Genomic DNA, 22484 nt, shown 5'->3' on the forward strand with positions numbered 1-22484 from the left:
GGACAGACAGATTTTAAGGCCAGACTCCAGCAGTCATCTGGTTACTCACTTTGATGCATCTGCAAGACCTACATCTTGAAAAAAGCACTACCTAGAACACCAAAACTGTAAAAGCAGCAATGTTTCTTACTCAACTTCTTACCTAAAAGCACTGAAATAAAACCTTAGTTATCAAGAACTGCTGTTACTATAACAATTAAATGTGCTGTAGACAGAAGCTCCAGGATTCCTTGAAGCCCCAAAGGTGCAGTACAAATAACCTTGGACATTGAAAAGCATGTCTATGGGTATGAGTATTGCTAGTAATGTATCTGAGATTTGCCCAAAACACTCCCTGGCTTAAGCCATAATCATTAAGCATGATCATATGGATGAAACACCTCACCCCTCTGTACCTTCTTTGACACCTTAGAGGGCCTGTATGCATAAACATGTATTAAAAGGAGGAATGGTGGCTCATGTTGTAAATGAGGTGCAAGACAATGCTGTACATAGATATTAATGATCTCAGATTGGTGGTTAAGTTTTAAGTGACTTTATGGGGTTTTAATTCTCAATTATCATATGGTGGTGCGTCAGGGAAAAAAAAAAAAAACAAACCAATCCCCCCACCCAAAAAAACCCAACCCAAAAATAAACAATAAAAGCAAAAATAAAAATAAAAACAAATAAAAGAAAAATAAAAACTAAAAAAGAAAAAGTAAAAAACTGCCAAAAAAGCCCCAAAACCAACCTACAGGACAAAAATGTTCCATGTCGAGTATTCGTCCCTATTTTGCAGGTTTTAAAATCATTAAAATGCTACTTTTTACACCTGTATTTTTGTAACTAAATACTTAATTTGTTGTTGCTACCCTGCAGTCAGTGACCCACATCTTTGTACTTCTGACCCTCTTTTTTTTTTGCTATCCTAAGGATAGCAAATTCCTTTTACTACCTCAGTATCAGGTGTAAAAATTAGAAGTTACAGAAAGTTTGGAAAAGAGCCACAGATTCTATTACATGGCTGGTTTCCTGGATTCACAAGGAAAGGAACTATTAGGAAAGACTTTCAGTCTAATTCATTGTCACAAGCAAAGAGAAAAATATGGGCCTCTGCTGTGATCTGCAGAGTAAGAAGGAAACCATAAACATCCCCATGATGTTTAATGGAGAAGCCTAAGCTTTACGGGAGACATAATTCCTAGTGTTTTACACTATAAGGCTCAGCTCCTAGGGTGTCTGCCAGTAATAAGCACTAACCATTTGGTCAAGTCTGCTATGTGATGATACCATGATGCATCACCATTTGCTTGGCATGATTCATCTCTGAATCACATTGCATTGGAAGGGATATTGCTAGAAGGACTGCATAGACAAAAAGCTCTTCCAGCATAGCAGTTACAGTCCTTATTACATAGTACACACACCTTATTGAACATGTCTTACTCTTGGTAGCATATTTGTCTCAGAAGTATGTCAAACTCTTCAGCTTAAGTCCTGTAATGGGTTCCAATAAATGACAGTTCTGAACCTTCTTCCCTCAGACTGAATTAGCAGGTTACATCTCTGATAACATACTTCTTCCCACAAGCATTATCCCAAAGCATTTGTCAGCAAATTTTTTTGCCAAACCTCATTTCAAATTGCTGTCATTGCCTCTTGTCGCTCTGGACTGAATGTTTTTCTGTATTGAAATTGTGGTCTGAAAAGTGCTGGAGATAGAGCCATCCTGCAAAATCTTTCCAGTGCAGGCAAAGCAGCAGTTACCTCTCACTTCTGAAGAGCAGCAGAGGCACAAGCTGGCTTTCTGCCTATACAGGTCTGTAGTAAAACCATGGCTAATGACATGGTGCATGAAACTTTGATCTGTGGATGCAGCAGAGCCACCGTTGAAAACCAAGCTGTGAAAAGGATGGCACAGGAATTTGCAATCCTAACTTTTATCTTGTTAAGTTTTTAAATGTGTTAATTATTTTTTTTGGCTTAAAGTTTAAATATCTACAATACTGGAACACAGCCCAGTTGAAGTGGTTACTGTATATTCCTCATTACAAAAATAGCAGCAGCAAAATGAAGACAAAACTTTCCTTTGGTTTCTTTTTGGAGTGGTACAGCTTCTTTGTCCTGATCTGTTCTAGAGTTACAGTTCCAATGAAGGCTGAAACCCAAGCCAGTATATAAAGTTCAAAATCTTTGCCACTTTTGTAAATCATGTTCACAGTCTGATACCTTCACTAAGAAAGATCAATAACATGTCATAGAAGATGAGTGTAATAAAACTTTCCAGTGCCCCAAGATTTAAACATGTTTATTCTCATTCCCGTTTCTTTGGTTTAGCTGATGCAATGTTTCCCCCCCAGCTTTTCAGGGTATTTGCAGACGAATGAAGTAAGTCACAGGAGTAAATCACAGAACAGTGTACTGTCATATACTACTAATATGTATTAGTAATTACTAATTTACTAAATTACTAATATGTACTAATACATTAGAACTACTGTTCTAATCTCATATTCAATAAAACTCATATAAACTGACAGTAAATCGTAATAAAATACTACCTGGTCCTCTAAATATTTTGTCTTATGAAAGTTCTGATCGAGCTCCCAGCACCCAGCAAGGTCAGGTGGAAACTTCCTTTATCTTTACACAGGGAAATCATTCGGCCTCTGAGCTTCACAACCAGTGAAGTAAATCTTCATCTTTTTAGGAGAGAGACAGAGGGGCAAATACAAGATTTTCAAACTTTTATGCCTGTATTTGTGAACATAAATATTTGGTTTTAGACTGAACACTTGTACAATTGTTAGCTACCCAATCAATGAAACCCATAGAAAACCCAGGAGGAGCAAGTTTCATGTCTCTTAAAAAAAAAAAAAAAAAAAAAAAGAGAGATTTTGTTCTGATGCTGTCATGGACTGAAAAATGATGCTAAAAGGAAACTGAAAGCTTGCCCATTGAATGCAGCAGGTTGTCACACTGTGTTTGTGATTTGCTGTTTTCTTAACTTCGAGTTTGCAACTACCTTTATAATTTGACACAATTTATTTTGTATGTAGTTATTGATTCTTATATGTTAACTTTCAGCCAGTACCACGGTGCCATTTGAAATACAGCTTTCTGATTTAAGAGATACGTCATGTTGAGCAGTGATTACTATTTTCTCCCACATCAATATGAGAAAATGAAAGAGATAAAAGGGCTTAACGTACCCGGTAGCCAAATCTTAAATTCCTCTCTGTTTCATCTTCACTAATTCCATTCATTCATTCAGGCTCAATAACCATTCTTAGTACTATGTTTCATAGAAGTGAATTATGGTAGTGATTACTTGACATAATAGCATTCAAAACATAAATTAGTAACTGGAATTTTAGGAATTCATGGCAGATTTTCTCCATTTTATCAATATCTGAATTGCAATATCTGCATGCAATAGCTGCATTGCAATAGCTGAATTTATCTGAGCCTTTTTTTCCTCTTTTGCTCAGTTTCAGTGAGCGAATGGGAAAAAGAGCCTGTGCCCAAATACGTGGTGTCATGTCCTAAGTAGAGTTTAAATGGGTAAGGACTTGTGAAGGAGGGCACATGGGAGAACAAAACGGTCAGTGAATATTTTATCCAAATCTTTTAGGCTTTCAAGGTTTCTTTTTTTTTCATTTACATTATTGTCATATTCATCATATCTGATAATTTCATGGAATTCTCAAAAGTGTTAGAAAAGAGAAGAAAAAAACCTTGCAAATATGAAAAAGCAGAAAAGCTTGGCAAGTTGCCTCCTGCTCTCTGAAGAGTACAGAAGAGACTGTGGCTTCAGCCTGCCTGAAACAGAAAATACTCCAAATGTGTAATACCCATATCTTAATAAAAACTTCCAATTGTGACAAAAGTACCAGAATAGTGACTAATAGGCAGGGGCAATTCCTGTAAATTCTGACAATGAAAACTTCTCACCAGTTATAAAGCGACAAACTGCAGAGAAGGATAATTCTTTAAGATGATTGATTAGAAGATGGGTCATTTGCTACTATAAACATAGTCTCAGGAAGTTTATATATGCTTTTGTTTAAAAGGTTTATCTGTTACCCACATCTTTTAGAATTACGTCAAATTATTACATCAAATTGTAAAATCTTTCTGAATCTGCTTATTTTTAAGTCTTCACAAGATCAAGTGAAACCTCACTGCAGTGATTTCACATCAGCCATAAAAGTAATTATATAATAGAGATGCAGAAGCACTAGTCAAAAACAGTATTGTAGCTACAAAGCAAAAACTTCATTGGGACAATTGATGAGGATATGATAATACTTTCGTACAATGGTGTAAGAGCTAAAGAAAGATTTCACTCTAATCTAGCTTAAAAATTTCATGATGGATTTTATTTCACTGCAAAACAGGGAAATTCTGGGGGTTAGCTAGAGTTGACCTTTGCTTTCAAACTTGTTTGCACAAGAACAGCAACTGCATCTATTTTTATACTTCATTTAATGCCGGATTTTGATACACCTACCTTTAATAGCACCTGGTTGCATAAATTAGCTTGCACCACTCAGGGAAAAGAAAAAAAACAAACCACCAAATCTGACTTCAAAAAGCTTCTAAATCCCTATTCAGCAAGACTTGCTCATACATGTGAGCTCTCAGCACATGAACTCTCTCCATTAGTACTCGTGATCTTGAACCATGTGCTCCCTAAGCATGTGTGTAATTACCTTGACGAAGCCTGAATACATAACATTACATGCACCTGAGCTGTAACTGGGATGTGCTACCTGAGTGCTGATGAAAAGCCATGATTCTCATATCAGCATATCTGCTGTAAAATGATTAAGTTTTATTTTTGTTTCTCCTGACAGCTGAAGAGCAATGGGAATTGGTTTACAACTGATCTATCATACTCTCGGATTTTCAAGTAATGCTATGTTTTTCAGAACGTGAACTTTGCTAGTGGTAAAGCTCACTTCTCTACTAGCAATGTGTTTAAAGAACACTGTTGTGGTTTAAGCCCCTTGTCACTAGGGTTGGTGTAGCTGCTGTATTTGGAGTTGGAGTAGCTGCCGTTGTCTGTTGCTTTGCCATCAGATCCAGAGACATCTTTTTCCCTTTGGAGGTGCTGGATAGTGTTGGACAGGGCTCTGTAAGCATAGGCCAACCCCAGCACGTTGCCATGATTTGTCCCTCTCTGGTATGACCAGGATGACAACACACCTCATTTAAATGTTTTACTTATTTTTCTGGATTTTGCACTTGTTCAGTGGTAAAGTTCCGAAGCACTGGAGGGACTTCCAGTACACTTGGAACCAACTCCCCCAGGGGTGGAGACACAGCCCTACCATCTGCCATGGTAGAGCTGCCATGTTACAGACTGCACGGGAACAGGGACAAGCTCCAGAACACCTGCAATGCATTGATGATATTATCATGTGGGGTGATAAAGCACGGGAAGTTTTTGAGAAAGGGAGGGAAATCATCCAAATCCTGCTGAAAGCCGGTTTTGCCATAAAACGGTGTAAGGTCAAGGGACCTGTGCAGGAGAGTTCAATTTTTGGGAATAAAACGGCAAGATGAAGGTTGCCAGATCCCCACAGATGTGATCAACAAGATAACAGCAATGTCTCCACCAACTAATCAGAAAGAAATACAAGCTTTCTTGGGTGCTGTGGGGTTCTGGAGAATGCACATCCCAAATTACAGTTTGATTGTAAGCCCTCTCTATCATGTGACCCAGAAGAAGAATGATTTCAAATGGGGCCCTGAGCAGCAACAAGCCTTTGAGCAAATTAAACATGAGACAGTTCATGCAGTAGCCCTTGGACCAGTCCGGACTGGGCCAGATGTAAAAAATGTACTGTACACCGCAGCTGGGAAGAATGGTCCTACCTGGAGCCTCTGGCAGAAAGCTCCAGGGGACACTCAAGGTCAGCCCCTTGGCTTTTGGAGTCGGGGATACAGAGGATCTGAGGCCAGCTGTACCCCAACTGAGAAAGAGATACTGGCAGCCTATGAAGGGGTTCGAGCTGCTTCGGAGGTGATTGGCACTGAAGCACAGCTCCTCCTGGCACCCCGGTTGCCCGTTCTGGGCTGGATGTTCAAAGGCAGGGTCTCCTCTACACATCATGCAACCGATGCAACATGGAGTAAATGGGCTGCACTAATTACACAACGAGCCCGAACAGGAAATCCCAGTTGTCCAGGCATTCTAGAAGTCATCATGGACTGGCCAGAGGGCAAAGGTTTTGGAATGTCACCAGAGGAGGAGGTGATGCGTGCTGAAGAGGCCCCACCATACAATAAACTGTCAGAAAGTGAAAAGCCGTATGCCTTGTTTACTGATGGGTCCTGCCGTATTGTGGGAAAACATCGGAGATGGAAGGCAGCCGTATGGAGTCCCCGACAACAAGCTGCAGAAACTGCTGAAGGAGAAGATGAATCGAGTCAGTTTGCTGAGGTGAAAGCCATCCAGCTGGCCCTGGACATTGCTGAATGAGAAAAGTGGCCAGCACTTTGTACTGACTCATGGATGGTGGGAAATGCCCTGTGGGGGTGGTTGCAGCAATGGAAGCAGAGCAACTGGCAACGCAGAGGTAAACCCATCTGGGCTGCTGCACTGTGGCAAGATATCGCTGCCCGGGTGCAGAACCTGGTGGTGAAGGTACACCATGTAGACGCCCCTGTACCCAAGAGTCGGGCCACTGAGGAACACCAGAACAACCAACAAGTGGATAAAGCTGCTAAGATTGAAGTGGCTCAGATGGACTTAGATTGGCAACATAAGGGTGAATTATTTTTGGCCCGGTGGGCCCATGACACTTCAGGTCATCAGGGCAGAGAGGCAACATACAGATGGGCTCGTGATCGAGGGGTGGACTTAACAATGGACACTATTGCCCAGGTTAGTCATGAGTGTGAAACACGTGCTGCAATTAAGCAAGCTAAATGGTTAAAGTCTCTTTGGTATGGAGGACGACAGCTGAAGTACAAATATGGGGAGGCCTGGCAGATTGACTCTATCACATTCCCACCAACCCGCCAAGGCAAGCACCATGTGCTTACCATGGTGGAAGCAACCACCGGATGGCAGGAAACATATCCTGTGCCCCACGCCACTGCCCGGAACACTATCCTGGGCCTTGAGAACCAGATTTTGTGGCGACACGGCACCCCAGAAAGAATTGAGTCAGACAATGGGACTCATTTCTGGAACAACCTTATAGATGCTTGGGCCAAAGAGCATGGCATTGAGTGGGTATATCACATCCCCTACCATGCACCAGCCTCTGGGAAAATCAAACGGTACAATGGGCTGTTAAAAACTACACTGAGAGCAATGGGTGGGGGAACTTTCAAACATTGGGATACACACCAAAAGCCACCTGGTTGGTCAACACCAGAGGATCTGCCAACAGGGCTGGCCCAGCCCAGTCAGAACTTTTACATACTGCAGAGGGGGACAAAGTTCCTGTGGTGCACATGAAGAATTTGCTGGGGAAGACAGTCTGGGTTATTCCTGCTTCAGGTAAAGGCAAACCCACTCGTGGGATTGCTTTTGCCCGGGGACCCGGATATACTTCGTGGGTAATGCAGGAAGATGGGGAAGTCCGATGTGTACCTCAAGGGGATTTGATTTTAGGGGAGAACAGCCAATGAACTCAATTGTATGCTGTTGCCTGCTATGTAGCACTTTTATAGCCCACCAACTAGATGTCTTCAGGTCACTGGTGACTGGTCCTGACTTCCCTCTGACCATTATTCCAACAAAGACTGAACTTTGACAAAACCAGATGAGCTCAGCAGTAACCAGACAAGTTCCACGGTGTCATCAGCAGGCAACAATGCAACACTGCACACTGTCTCTCCTGCTCTGAAAGACTGTTACAAGAGATGGAGCCCAACATCATGGACCAGATGAACTCAGCAGCTTTATAGGGATTGGTCCATGCACTAAGGAATGATACCTCTCTCTTTGTGTGTGTGTGGATGCATGTGTGTATATATATATATACACACACATATATATGAGACGAGTGATGGTATATTGAAAAATGTGGGATCTGAACATGACGTGAATGGTATGGAATAAGGGGTGGATACTGTCCTGAGTTCAGAAGTATCAGTCATTTTTCTCCTTCTTAGTAGCTGATGCAGTGCTGTGGTTTTGACTTTCAGCCTAGAAACAACACTGATAACACCGATGTTTTTAGTTGTTGCTAAGTAATGTTTACTCTGACCAAGGACTTTGTGAGTCTCCTGCTCTGCCAGGGAGGAGGGGAAGTTGGGAGGAAGCAGAGACAGGACACCTGACCCAGACTAACCGAAGGGGTATTCCGTACCACAGCACATTATGCCCAGTATATAAAGTGGGGGCAGTAACCCGGAAGGGATAGATCGCTGCTTGGGTCGGACTGGGTATCGGTTGGCGGGTAGTGAGCAGTTGTATTCTCTTCCCTTGTTATTTCCCTTATCATTATTATTATTGGTGGTAGGAGCAGTGGTTTGTGTTATACCTTAGTTACTGGACTGTTCTTATCTCAACCTGTGGGAGTTAAATTCTTTCAATTCTCTTCCCTGTCCCTCCGGGAGCACAGGGGAAGAAGGGGGGGAGTGAGTGAGCAGCTGCGTGGTTCTGAGTTACCGGCTGGGCTTAAACCACAAAAGTTCTTTGTGGTGCCCAATGTGGGACACAGAGGGTTGAAATAAAAACACTTTCAACATAGGAAACTAAATTTTGCATTTAGGTGTATTGCTGCAAAGTAATTTGTTTCTAAAAATCAATTCCTCCTCCACCCCCTCCTCTTCACAGTGGAGATCATCTACAAATCTGGATCCAGCTGAATGAGAATATGGCTTACAACTGTAGTTAAGACTCAAACAAGCTGAGATCAATCAAGTCTTACCATGCCTGGAATGTATTTAGAGGCACCTAAACTCTCTAGTAAGAAGTGTGTTATATAAGTTTAGAGATGGGGAAGTAAAGAGAAAGGAAAAGATGACTCTGTCAAGCAAGAAGCTCATACTGTTAAGTATGAAAGACTCACCATCCAGCTCATTTTCATCAAGTTTCCTTTTCTCTTTGTTCCTGCAACAGGCACCCTCCTAGGTAACATTAGGACTATTTTTCAGAATCTTTTAGAAGGCCTTCATTTTTAATAGAAGTGGGTAAATTCCTGGTTCCCTTGAAGTCAGGGGCAGATCTCCCATTATGTTCAGGGGAAATAAAATTTCATAGCATATTTTTATAAGTATGGTAGAAAAACCATAGCTACTAATGATTACGTTTATTTTCTTGCCTGTAAACCTCCATTGATTTACCTTGATGATGGTATTACTAATAGATAAAGCTGTTATGGTAAAATTACTCTTTCAGCTTCTATCTGAATACCAGCATTAACTACACTTGAATCACTTGTTTATTGTTTTCCTCCAAGCAAAACAGAAGTTATTATTGCAAAGGAACTCCCTGAATTATTGAGCAATTATCCTGTAAATGAAGTTACTGACTGGAACAAGGGGCTTGGATGAACCTGTTTGTCATCTTTCAGAGCAAACAGTACTTAGGTCTACTTTGCTTTTCTGAGCAAAGCAACTTTTTCTTTGCAAGCAACCACCCAGCTCAACAGTGCATTGTGCACAACAAGGACACTTGACTTCTGTAAAACTTTTAGTGTTGGGGTTGTATGGTCTTTTGGGCCATTTGCCTAAGATTTCATTTAAGCCTCATCACTGCATTGTTTATGAAGGTCTATAATGTTATTCACTTCCCAAATACTTCATGTGACTCTATAGAGAAGTTGAATTGCTTGATTTAGTGTTGTTCCGTTTTGTTGCAATGAGTTTGGATGTTTGGAATGGACCTAAGGAGATCATTGAAGGAATGCAAAGCCGGAAAATAAGCTTTCCTTTTAATTTCAACTGCAGTTAGTCCGATAATTTTCCTTGGTTTTGCTTTGAGAGTGAGTCCTATTGAGTAAATCAGGCTTATGGAGCTGCTCAGCCTCCTGCCCAAGTGAGCCTCCCCATCTCATTTGCTCTGCGGGAATGCATCTGCTGGGAGGTACCATGGTGGCCGCAGAAAAAGCAACTTGGCTTTCAATATCAGGACAAAAACATTTAGCTAGCCTGAGATTTGTAGTCTCTACTCTGAGATTAGTCATCAGAGCAGAGGGTTGGTGTTGATCTTGACCAGTAAAGAGAAAGACTTTCGTGTAAGAGTAATTTTTCAGGTTGCCTGTCTTCATTTCTGGTTTTAAAGGTCTCATTGCTGCCCTTTGAGAAGAAAAAGGTGGGAGGGGAAATCGGAGGAAGAGGGATATACATTCCTTTTTGAGGGGAGGAGGGGAGAGGGAGGGAAGGAAGGGTGTTGATGTTGGTTGGGTTTGGGGAAGGGAGGGTTCATTGTTTGGAGATAATCTTGACTCTCTCAAACTGATTTTTGAGGCGTGCAGATTCACAGTTCTAGGAAGAGTGAAAGCAGGATCTGTGTGTGTGCATTATTACTTAAAACCAGACCCAAGCCTTTTACTGCTGCTGATAGCAATAAGAAAGCACACCCACGTCTGTCTGAGAAGACTAATGTGGATCCCACGTACATGTGCAAGTTTCTAATGAAGCTCTTTCTGCCTGTAGGAGAAAATGTTTCTGTTTATCTTTAATAGAAATCCATTGCATGTAGCTACATAATGGAATTTCTCATTTTTTACTTGCATTAGCTTTTTATGGCAAATAGGGCTCTAAATCTTACTTTAGAAATGAGTATTGCACTATCTGTCAGTGCATTTGCAAAGGAAGCCATTAATAATGTTCGTTATGAAAACCTGATCATAAGTGTTTTTAGTCCATTAGCCATTCAGCTTTATTTATGTCCTCTTTCAGGAAGAATTTGAAGCCAGAATTCAAAAGATGAAGTTTGGAAAAAGAGCCACACATGAGGTCATAAAATGCTGGCATATTCAGGATGCTAGAAAATTCTGTTCTTTCTTCAAGGTTTTTGATAACCTTTAGAAAGAGGAATAAGTATTCATCATCTACTGCTTTGCATCATTAAATTACAGTGCTTTTAGGAGATAAAATTCTAGTGACCAAACCATTAGTAGTCTGCTAATTACATGAAATTAGAATGTATCGTACTTCCCCAGGCTGTTTAAATGGACTATAGGTAGCAGCTAGTAGAGAGTCTTAGTCCCTTCCCCTCAAGGCTTACATAACTTTATTCTTGAGTATTTGTCCTGACTGCCATGTGTGCAGTGCTCTGATCCCTTTTGGGATAGAAAACTTGTAAAATAAAATACTGAAAAATGTGCAGTCGACTTCCCATCTTCATGGTCTTACTCTATGCATTTGTTCCAGGTATTGCTGAGAAAAATTGGGCCCTAGCTCCAAAGTGTCTTTTGGTCCTATTTTGCAAAAGACACTCTCAGAAGTGAAATTTTGCATTAAAAAAAGAAAAATAATCCTCATATTATGAGCTGGGTGAAATCACAATCCTATTCAAAAAGAGTTCTTCTTTCTGAAATAACAACTTGATTTCACTCCTGTTTCTTTTCCTTTTTAATATACTGTGGGATATGCATTATTTACAAATAGAAAACTGCTTGTAGTTGCTATTTTATCTGCAAATAAAATCACTTCACACAAAAGAATTTTTCTTACAGCTTGCTTGGAATATAGTTGCTTGGTCAGCCTCTGAGATTTCTTGTGTATGTTTACTGTTTTAATGTATCCCTGAAGCTACAGCTTGATCCTGTTGCATTTAGAAGTTGTGAGTCTGGGATTTGAAATGTCAGCGGAGGGACTGCTTTCAATGCATCACCGCTGCCATAGGTAGCAATGGCTGTGACAGCCACTTTCAGGAGCTGCTGCTGGTCATATTTCACAAAAGCCTCAGGAAAAGAGGCTGTGTGAGAAATAGGGCAGTGGAAGAAAGAAATGGTCTTGGCTAATCTGTCTTCATCTTTGGTTAACATAGAGGCAAGTTGATTGTGTATAATACAAATTATGTCATGATGTGTAGGGAGATTTTTTTCCCCCCCTATGATTTACATAAAAATGCAATGGTTAGTCTGATGTAATAATTTGGCATTCAGTGGTTTTTGATTGTGTAATGCTGAAAGGCTGAAGTGTTTTCTTGCATGAAGAATAGGTCGCTAACTTCTGAATTAATTTCTGTAGGAGACAATATGGGTGCAATGGTTTAAAGCTTAATTTAGTTTCAAATTAACATGAAGACAAGCTCCTTGAGTCACCTAGTCTTTCTCTGTGGAATCATTTCTAATTGAATGTTAAGATCAAAGTTTAAGTTTATAAGAAAGAAAAACAAGTGCAGATAAATAGTTATTATCTGACATCCTTATGAAAATTCATGACCTGCCGCTTTATCAGAGACCTTTTAAGAATTCTAATTGTGAAGTATGCATAACTATTAAATGGCTCGAGTGCTTCAGTCTCTTGATAAGAAGCGAGTTAAATAATTGTCCTGTTTAACTTGTGCTTGTTAACCTTTAAGGTCAACTAGTTTGAACATACGTTTAATGAAATCCTGGAGCCAGAATTTATGATACTGCTGCTGAATGTTAAATTGGACAATTTACATAAGCAGGACATTAACCTTCTGAGCACTAAATAGCATTTTAGCACTTAGCCGCTGGGGACAATAAGGGACATGTTCTATATATTTGTGATTAGCTTGCCTGGAAACTCTCATGATGACCAATTGGCCTACCAAGTTTAGCAGCATAATTAAATGAATGGACTCAGCCTAAGTAAATTATCAGTGCTGTGTATAGTATATCATTATAGTCCTAAGGAAAAAAAAAGAAAGATATGAATAATTTAATGTTACATTACTAATTTATCAATGCTAAGAGACTGTGAGGAGGCTCTTTGTAATTCGTTGTTTTAAATTTGATACTTGATTTACTGCCGGTGTGATTAAACTTGAACCCACTTCATTTCTTTATCAGAAATTTATGGTAACAGTAGATATTTCTTTTCTTTCTCAGGGTAATGAATGTTTTTTTCATTTTCTTCTACTTTGATGATAATAGCAAATACGAAGTATTCCATATTGCCAAACTTGTAATTAAGCAATTTGTCATAACGAGGCATATGTGGCGTCTTTTGGCTGGCAGATCTTGTTTCAGATAAGGTCGGCAGACCTGGAATTGTCACTGATCTGAGCTGGATGAGCAGAGCAATAGCAGCTTAGGGTATGCTTTTCTTCCTGAGCTGAAAGATGCCACGCAACTGCGGCAAGTCAAGGCCACATATTGCAAAAACAATGTGGATTTTTTGGGGTTGGTGCTGTACTTATTAGGACTACTGCAGTGTATTCCGGGACGGTGTCTCTTTGTCTTGTGTTAGGTGCTGCACACGTGAATAAGGTCTGTTTTGAAGGACAAGTTAGGACCTGAGTCACTTCCTAAGGAAGCACCTGGTTGCTCTTGTTCAGATGCATTAGCTGTGAGATGCCTTCACTTAGGTGTTACCTGTGGTCATGGCTCCTCAGGGGATTACACCTTATAGGAGCCGCAGTGTCATGCAGCTGCCTTGTATGTGAGTGCTGCACCTCCAGCTCAGCTCAGCATCTCTACCTGAGAGGTTAACCTCCATCAACAGAGGTGGGAATGGGACTTGTGTTCAGGGAACTGAAGCCAAACAGGAGAGGATGGAGCTCACTGACGCTTGACAGTTGCATGTACTGCCCATGGACTGGGAAAGTGTAATTTTTGTATGTATTGCCACTGGTAAAATACTTGCCTTATAAAAAAGACAGTGACTTAGGAGACTCTTCACTGATCAAAAATATCAGGACAGTAATGAGCATATAGTAAATAACTTGTGGATGTTTCAAAACAGATTAAAAATAACCCCAAGATCCAGCTCTAGAATTGCCACAATAAGATTGTTGGGAAGATGTGACAGCATTGCTGTCCTTCCCTTATGAGGAGTGAGGGAGGCTGCTGAGCTCCACTCTGTATGCCCCATGGACTTTGCTGAGGGTGCTGGAAAGGCTGAGCATTGCCAACAAGCCTAGGCTGTGTATGTGTGTTGGTGATGTTGGGAAGAAGCACTCAATCTGTGATTTTTCTGGCATTTCCACGTCCTACTTCAAGTTCTGTACTGACCAGTTTTATTCACCTGTAGAGAAAGAATAAGAGTAAGAATATGAGTTTAGTCATCTTGTTGATGTGTCAGAGGAGTGTAAATTTAACCCAATGGTGAATTCACTGCTGGATGGCAAGGGAGGAAATCTACGAACCCTGATCTTTGAAAGGATACCTGTCCTTACAAATGTAGTTCTGGTTTCTTCATGGGCAGGAATTATTCCTAAGGATATAATCCTGCCCTTGATATTTCCCTTGAATTTGCTAATACTTCTTGATTTGAAGTAGAAGAGATCAGACATACTGGGAAGCTTGTGGCTGGTTAGGAAACTTTAGTGCTTTATAAAAGCTTAACAAACCCCCGTGTTTTCAACAGGCTAGACAAATATATTGGTATTTTGGATGCCAGGCTTCTTAGCCCTTTCCTGACTAGCTGATGCCTGCCAGACTTTTCAGTCTCACTTACTGATTATGCCATAATTAGAAACAATAGTAAAACAGCTGAACAGGAAAAAAGACTTGCAGTCATCAACAAACTTATTAATATGCCTGATCATATAATCCTGAGGATTATTCAAGGTGTGGTCTGGCAATTGTAGACATTTGATAGACCTAAGAACCAGTTTAAGGGCATTGTGTGTGTTTTGAGAAAGTGGTTTGTCTGAAAAGAAAGCTCTCTCAATTGCTGATTTTCTCTATAGAAAAACTTGGATGACCCAAGGTCAGGGCCCTGTTGTGGCAGAGAAGTTCACGTAGAGTTGGGCAAGTTGCTGAGTTTGAGTGCATCAGCTTCTGAGCCCAAGTCCTGCCATACACAAAATATAGGTAATTCAAATAATTCTGTGAGGATGAATGCACCAGGCCTGTGAGCTACTCTGGTGCTGCAGTTATGAAAGCTTTATAAGCAATTCCGCTTTTTAGTAAGTAGTAAAACTCAATGGAAAAAATTTAACTTTGGTGACAAAGAGGTTTCTGCCTTCTGCATAATAAATACACTTGCATCTGAGTTGAGGGCAAAAAGGAAGAGAAACAAAATCATGCACCAGCCCCTTTTAGCCCCAGAGATTCAAGCTGTTAAAAAAAGATGCATTATTGGCACAGCATGCAGCTATTTTTCTACTCCATTTTTATGGCCTCAGTGCTTTCAATTGGCCATCACTGGGATTACAAGGTACACAGTCTTCAGAAACAATTTGAAATGAGCTCCTCTATACATGGCAATCATCTTTCCCCTCTCCTGATCCTCCTCCTGGATATTTGTCATTTGGGACTGTTCTCTATACATTGTCAGAACAGTTCTGCTACTTCCTAAGTGTTGCCCCTGCAGCTGCTTTTCTCTTGGTCATATTTACTGGCCTTGAAATACCAGAGAGACTGGTGAGGGCTGTTAACTGGTATTAAAACTAGGATTTTTAATGTTGTGATCACAGAAAACTGGATTACACTGGTGAGATTAAGTCTTGTTTGAATCAGGAACAGATGAAAGAAGTGGTGAGTTCAGGTAATACAGTTTGTACAGATGGAAAAAATTAAGGTGATGGTAACCCACAGATAGAAGCAGACTAGCACAAATCCAAATGGGAAAAGATGGATCTTTTAAAAGACTCAGTGGTTATCTATTACTTAACCTCATCATCTTTATTCATGGCAAGATTAATTTATACCTCTTCTGTTTCTTTTCACATTGTTCAAATTCAATGTAATCAGACAGCTATGTGGGTTCGGGGTCTGATTTCCATCCAAGTGAATTTAGCCTTTCAATTTTTCTCTTTCAGTAAGCCAACGAAATTTCCTGCTTCCCCTCAGTCATTAAATACAGTCTTATTTTAGGATGCTTTATCTTGTTTCCACTACACTGGAAAACTTGTGTTCTGGTTCAGTTGTCTTTTTACTCTCCTTTCTCAGGGAATGTTTTAATTCTTTCCAAGCAGACAGTCCCTCTTAGGGAAATAAACTGACACAGAACTGTGAACATTGCAGTGGGTGATGCTGAGGATGAATAGAGTAAGTACACCACCTCCCCAACCCTTTTAATATGTGACCTGCTTAAATAGACTTTTCCATCATTAGACCACTTCCCATAAGTCATGGTGCAAACTTTTGCTTAAGTCTTAAGCTATTTGCAAGTATTTAACTTTTATAATTTTAAAAATGCAGCAAATACATCAGTTGAGTGCATCAGGGAAGAGACTTTTCACCACACCTTTAAAATTGCCTGCACTAATTTACACCTGCAGGAAGCTGCACATTTAAAGTTACTGGCATTACTTTGTCTTCTCTTTCATATGCATTTTAGTCTCCCTGTTTAATGATACAATCAGTTCTCTAAATATCCTTCAGCTTCTATTTAAGCATGCTAATGGCAGTACATATGCGGAAACTGATGTATATGTAGAGTTGTTTTGTGTTACTGGAAGCCATAGAGTCTGTCTCTGTATTCTTCTCTCTTCCTCTTATTTTCTTCTTAGTAAAAGATTGTAGTCAACAGCTGTATGGAATTAGATGGTTTAAGCTTAAAAAGATCTAGTCTTAACTTCTGAACTGAACTAATTGATGTAGCACTCTGGCAGGCTGTTTGAAGAGATGTAAAAATGTTTTCAGCCTAGCTGTGAGACATCTTCCCACAAAACAGCTGTTATCTTTTGAGGAAAAAAAACAGACATTTCTCTGGCATGTTTTCCATACAGACACTTGTAAATATAATCCCTTCTGTTACTTTGGTAAGTCAATCACGCTAACAAGTACTAGTTATTCAGTGGCTGCCTTGGGCTAAATAGAGCAAGTGACAAAAACACTTTTAGGTTGTCATGTGTTAATGTAAAATGCCCCCAGACCCCAGTGCTTATTGATCTTCATCTAGTTGACTAATGCTTTTCCCATGCTGTTACATATTGGTAAATTAAAGAAGCCTTCCAGACAGTTCTGTCAACAGTTTACTGCAATGCACCACATTAATGAGGTTGAGCTGTCACATGTGTGTAATTTAATCCCATTGAATTATCACTCAAAAATTCTCGAATACGTGGCCTTTATAAAGTAAGAAAGAAGGTTTTCTAGGAATACTGTCTCATTATAAATTAGTAAGATGTGAAGCATGCAAACGGAAAACCCCAGAGTTGTTTTTTACGCTCTTAGCAAGACTTATGATAGCTCTTTCACTGCATCTTGTATTTTAGCAAACTGCATAGAGCATTTCTTTCGAGCATTTGTTTTTCATATCCATAACAAAGCCAGAAGGCTGAGTGCTGTGCTTAAGGTGGAATATTGTTTCTTGCCCTTAAACAGAAAGAGAGGGGAGGAGAAAATAATAAGGAACTAAAAGCACAAGGATGGACTTCAGTTGGTATCATAGCAAATCATAGGCATATAGTGCTCCTTTTAGAGAACACCGAGCATTTTGAAATCTTTGGAATCAGTTCTGTGTTGTTTGACCAATGCACATATGATTTAAACCATGAAGTATGTCTGTGTGGGTGCCTGGGGTCTTTAAGCACACTCTGTTACTACTAACATCACAGAAATGGGCCCCGTCTGCAGACTGAACGTGGTATGCTTGGGAAAGCTCAAAACTAGCATTTCTCTAAAACTGTTATTTAAATAGAGCACTTCCTTGACTTACCACTTTAATAATGCTTTTGTTAGAAATGGGTTATGAGGACTTGGGAAAGAATTTCCAACAAGAATGAGACATCAGGGTAAGATCTGCCACGTGATGGGCTTTCCTGGGCTGTGGTGGAAGTTCAGAGGCTAGCTACACTTCTTACACCCTATCGATGTGCTCAAAACACTAGATAATCAGATTCATAGCAGAAACTGAAAAGAATCATGGACACTTCACAGGAATAGTCTTTAGACTGTATGCAACAGGGTAATGGTTTCTCATTCACCGCAGCAATTACTCCCAAGCAAAGGAGTGGTGTGATAAAGTGTGGGTTCTGCATGTGTATATGTCCGCTATTGATGAAGAGGGAGGGGAAACGGAGCAGTGTCTCAACACCTCACCTTTCTGGAGAGCATTCCAAAAGACTTCTGCCATGGTGGGGAAAAGCTCATCTATGCACAGTCATCTCTCTAATGAAGGTCACCTGGGAGTCTCTGTGGAGCACGTCCTTCGTGCTTGGGGCCAGCCCTACCTAGTTTCCTCTCTTGGTAGCCGTGCTGGCTTTACATATTTAATGAGATTTTATGGGTTTAGGCATTGTAAATTATATTCACTTTCTCAGACCTCTAAGACCTTCCTCCACCTCCCCTCACTTACCTGTCAAGTTTCACTGGGTATGCTTTAAATTCTGGAGAGGAAAATACTGACTTTGCATAACATAAATGAAAGAGCTAGAAAGCATTACATTTTCATACAACTTACATGGAAAACCCCAAGATTCTGTCCTTGAGGGGAGACAGCAAAGCAGCAAGTGTGCAGAGAAACAACAGCTTTGGGTTTGCGTAGGCAGAGAGTAGCATTTCAGGTACTTCTCATCAGGAAAGGAAAGCTCTTGTGCTTTGCAAGTAGCAGTTAGGCAAGGCTAGATTCTGTGAAACTAAGAATCCTTGCCTTAATCCTACACTGGAAAGGTTGTACATGTTTGTACATGTTTGTATTAAAAGTAAAATAAATGCAGCTATTTCTCCTTTGGACTTCTATACCTATAATTCACTCCTCAGTGAAGCAAGCACTTCCTTTCACTGGGAGTGTCAAACATTTCTTCTGCAACAGGGGCTGCTACAGAAAAAGTATTTTCAATAATGAAGATGCAGTGTTGCTTCTTGTATATGTAGCTGAACACAGCAGTTGAGCAAAATAGACTACTACTGAGAATGTGTAACCTATATAGAAAGGTTTCTTTTTCAGTTACTATACTGGGGGTAAAGAAAGATTGAGACTGGTCAGTGGGGTTATCAGCACAAAACTAATCACTTCCTTGCCACTCCTAAGACATTGTCACAAAGGCAGTCAGCTTAGGTTTTTCATAGCTCTGTATGAGACAATTGTCAAATCAAAGTATGCCTAATGATTTGAAACGCTTCCTTGCAAGTGAATATGGCTTTACTTTTCTGAGTGATAAAACAGGAATAAAACAAAAGGGTTATGTGGGTTCTGGCAGAGGCCAAGGCATATGCTGAAAGAGAGTGTCTCCATTGTCTCAGATCATGCTTACTACTTTGGATTCATGAACAAATTGTACATGTAATTCTGAATTCATACAGAGAATAGCAGGAAAAATAACTTGAAGTTAAATATGGATCCATAGGGACCATGGATAGGAAGTATGCAACTGCTTTTCAGTAGGAACTCTCCACCTGACATAAAAAGTAATTCTAGGGTTAAACAGAGTTCTTCAAAGATACCAGACCCTGATACCTTCTCCCTTGATAATCCTTTATCCTATGGCCACCAGGGCCTGAAGTTCAGGTTCATATAAGAGATGTGCTTTTCAGGTGGCTTTGGAGAAACAAGAAGTTTTGGGTTGTTGATTGGTTGTTTTTTGGTGGTTTTGTGGTGTTCATTCTATGTTTGCAGGGAAAAAAACCGAAAAGGTTTAATACTACTAATACTAGTATACCTTCTTAGTTTGGTATTAATTCTGCCAAGAATTAAATTAACATGCTGTTAATTATGTGGAATTCCAAACTTTTATTTCTTTTCTGAGCTTGGAACTAGCAGTAAGTTGCTTTCTAGCTCTGGCCATAAAACCATTCTTTAAAAGAAAAGCAAAACTCATTGCATAACAGCTTGCCAAAACGTACCTAGAAAAGCCCAGAAATTGAAAGCCACTGAACCTTATTTTTAGTGTCAGAGCTAAAGAATACTGAAGTGTAAAAATGTGTGCCTGTTTCTGTATTGTCTTTCTTGACTTCTCTTCAAACATTTCAAATCCTGAACTAATAGTGTGAATTTAAATTCTTTTAGAAAGCAAATACTTCTAAAAATCTCAGACATTTATTAGTCAAACCATTTGTATCTTTCTAATACAAGAGTCTTCTTCATTGTCTGTTTTCTTTATAGTTCTGTCTGTTCTATCTATGTTTTCTTATGATCTAAAGGAAGAATAAAACTGTATGTGTACCTTTACTGGACTTTGCTATTATAGGTAGGTGTATCAAGTTGATAGTGGCTTTCATGACTTTAGGAACTTCCTACTTGCTAAAGGAAAAGCACAAGCAAATGTAAGTGTTGCAAGAATGGGAAGGAGACCTTACTGTCCATAGGAAATGAGATGGAAACCAGATACTCTTCTGAAAAAAAGATGACATATTGATCTCTGGGTTTAAAATATTTTATTCTTAATTCGTATGTTTTCTGGAGGTAAATTTGGAATCCTTCCCAGTGATTAGATGTACAGTAGGTTCATAGGTAATTTACCAGCCAATGCACAAGCTAAATTATTGAACTGCTTAGATTTTGTACAGTCTAAGAAAAAATAGCATATATGAAATTCTGGTTGAAAGTTTGAAGCTCAGTGCCTACAGATCTAGTCGCATCACTATGTTCTGTTTCCAGTTATATTGGCAAAAAACTACCTCTTAAATTCAGTCAGTTCCTCACAGAAAGTCCATTGAAGTCAAAGGAAAGATTCCATTCACCTCAAGAAAATTTGCATTAATCTTTTCTATGGAAGCCTCTCATCTTCCTTTTTTCCTTGTTTGTTTGGTTTTTTTTTGTTTCATTTAAGTGTTGTAGCTCGTTGTTGCTAGCAGAGTGCTATTTGTGTCCTTTCTCTTACAAATAGTTTGCCCGTTCTCAGCCATGGGATGGGTTTATAACATTACAGAGCTCTGTTTCTTGGTTTGGTGGGCTTTTTAAATATTGCTTAGAAATGTGGGTTTGAATATCTGAAATTCCTATGGCTCCTGAGTGCAGTGTGCTTTGTCCCCAGCTCCACTTTGTACTTGCTGCCAATGTGCAGGTAGCTTAGAGCTAAAGTGTAAAGTATAGGTCCAAATCGCATTGCATATGCTATCTGTTATGTTCTAAAGCATCTGATGATGCTGGAAAGCTGGAAGTCTTGTTATGGGATTACCCTCTAATTTGTACAAAGTCGCATTACTACCCTTTCTCAGCAAATTAAAATGGGGTTTAATCTTCATCCAACACCCCTCCAGCTTCAGCTCCTGGAGGGGTGCTGAAAAGCTGCTGATTGGGTTTTTTATGTTTCAATTGCTATTTAGGGCATAATTGGATGACATCGAAAGTCTTGCTGTTGAAAGGGATCAGCTCAGTTTACTGCGCAACCAGAAAGGTTTTTCCTTGCCAAGTTAGTTGTTACTGGGCAGTGTAGGATCACATGAGAAGAAATAGACTCAAGAACTTTCAATTCTTTGTACATAATTCTGGTTCCCTTAATAGCATTTTATTAAAATAGAGACATACTGAAATGGTAACTCTCTAATGGTGTTCTCCATTTGCCTTCGTAAGAACTCCTCAAAGAACAGATAACCTTGTCTTTTTCTCTTCATGTATCTACTACAGTTTCTTCTAGAAACATTTCTGTAGTGATCCTCTCTGGCAAGGTTTTTGCCTAGGCTACCAAATGTAAATGCACAATATGGTACCATCTTTGGGCTATCAGGAAAGTACTTCTAAAGTCTTATCTTGTCTCATGGGTTAGCTACTGCAAACATCAAATGAGCTGCAGCACCTCTTACCCCTTCCACCATATCATATAAAGAGGCACAAAGAAGTTGTAATTAATTAAAATTAGGTGAATTCTGAAAAATCTCAAGGAGAGCATGTTAGGAATGTCGATATACCAGCATAATACTGTAATAAGCCATCTACAATAAGTCTCAGCAGTTATAAGGAGCCAGACTGCCCAGGCTTCTCACAGGGATATATTAGCCCCTGAAAAGTATCATTCTAATACAGCTGTGCTGGTTTCATTACCTGACTTGGTTTAGTCAAGTCTAGCTTGGTTATTTCCACATTTTGTGTTGTACAGGTTGTCCTGGGTTCAGCAGTAGCAGTCATTTTCCTCCTTCTTAGTAGCTGGTGCAGTGCTGTGTTTTTGACTTTCAGCCTGGGAACAGCACTGATAACACCGATGTTTTTAGTTGTTACTCAGTAATGTTCAGTCTGACCAAGGACTTTGTGAGTCTCCTGCTCTGCCAGGGAGGAGGGGAAGCCGGGAGGAAGCAGAGACAGGACACCTGACCCAAACTAGCCAAAGAGGTATTCCATACCACAGCACATCATGCCCAGTATATAAACTGGGGGCAGTTACCCAGAAGGGCAAGATCACTGCTCGGGTCGGACTGGGTATCGGTTGGTGGGTGGTGAGCAGTTGTATTCTCTTCCCTTGTTATTTCCCTTGTCATTATTATTATTGGTGGTAGCAGTAGTGGTTTGTGTTATACCTTAGTTACTGGACTGTTCTTATCTCAGCCCTTGGGAGTTACTTTCTT

Source organism: Psittacula echo (assembly GCF_963264785.1).
Source record: "Psittacula echo genome assembly, chromosome: 4".
NCBI lineage: Eukaryota > Metazoa > Chordata > Aves > Psittaciformes > Psittacidae > Psittacula > Psittacula echo.